The sequence below is a fragment of the Hyaena hyaena genome, unplaced genomic scaffold (assembly GCF_003009895.1).
Source record: "Hyaena hyaena isolate Hyena2069 unplaced genomic scaffold, ASM300989v1 scaffold_10, whole genome shotgun sequence".
In the NCBI taxonomy this organism is placed as follows: domain Eukaryota; kingdom Metazoa; phylum Chordata; class Mammalia; order Carnivora; family Hyaenidae; genus Hyaena; species Hyaena hyaena.
The window spans coordinates 8,004,137-8,005,513 of record NW_024080642.1 but is presented as its reverse complement, the minus strand read 5'-3'; positions in this window follow the sequence as shown (position 1 = coordinate 8,005,513).

Below are 1,377 nucleotides of genomic sequence, written 5' to 3'. Positions count from 1 at the left end.
CATAAATGCGACTCAAATATATATAAATATATATATATAATAGTCTCATAAATGAAGATATCTTTTCAATGCCCTGTTTCATTTCTTTTGGATATACACCCAGAAGTGAATGAAATTGCTGAATCATAGGGTAGTTCCATTTATAATTTCTTGTGGAGTCTCATACTATTTTCTATAGTGGCTGCACCAATTTATATTCTTACCAACAGTGCACAAAAGTTTCCATTTCTCTACACCCTTGCCAATTTTATGACCTCACGTCTTCTTGATAATAATAGCCATTCTATCAGGTATGAGGTGATATCTCATTGTGGTTTTGATTTGCATTTCCCTGGTGATTAATGACATTGAGCATCTTTTCTGTACCTTTGGCCAATTGGGTGTCTTCTTGGAAAATGTCTATTCAGTTCTGCTGCCTTTTTTTTTTTTAAATCAAATTTTGTTTGTATGTGTGTTTGTTTCATGAGTTCCTTAAATGTTTTGGTTATGAACCCCTCACCAAATACATGGTTTGCAAATATCTTCTCCCTTTCAATAGGTTATTGTTTCACTTTGTTGATTATTTCTTTTGCTCAATTGTACCACAGTCTTTGCAGCACCCAACAGGATGTTCCAATTGGTGCCAAAGCAGAGGACAGGCTCTCATATGCCAACAGAGTGCCTAGAAGAGGTCAGCTCAGAGCTTGGACCCTGGAGACACACTCTCCGGGAAACCCTCTTGCTCATGCTTCCTTCTAGAAAAAAACTCTGGGAAAGATTACTCTTGAGAACCACTGTCTCCTCAGGGCACAGCTGTAGGAGTCTGTAATGAGTCTCAACAATTATTCTGACTATGGCCAGGATGAAGACCTGAGGGAGTCACGTTTCAAGAGATGCTATAACCTGGTAAATAATTCCTAACTTTCTCTATTCTGTGACCATCTTGCTTCCTGAGGAGGAAGCTAGAGTTCCTGTGTTCATGCTGCATCTAGAACAGTCATCCCTTCCGCTCTATCATTAGGAAACTCAAGGCTCTTCTTTCCAAACCATCCCAGTCCTAGCTCCTTCACCTCAAGTACAGAGCACTAGAGACCCACTCTTCTGGCTTGCTACTGGCCCTTTCTGCAGCATGCCTGCCCCCCACAGGGAGGAATGTTAACAAGTGCTGCAGCAGCTGGCTGTGAACTTCCCACTCGTGGAAGAGGAGGAAGGGCACCGGACCAAAACCCTTTTTGACAGCATCTGAGCTGACTCCTCCGTAGGAGGTGCGAATGCTGTGGCAAAGGGTCTTTATGACAGTGACAAATCAAGGATAGATAGCCAGCAACTGTACTACTGGCATTATCTCCTTTGACCACAAAACTTCCAAAAGGTAAGTAGAATTATTTTTTGTCACTT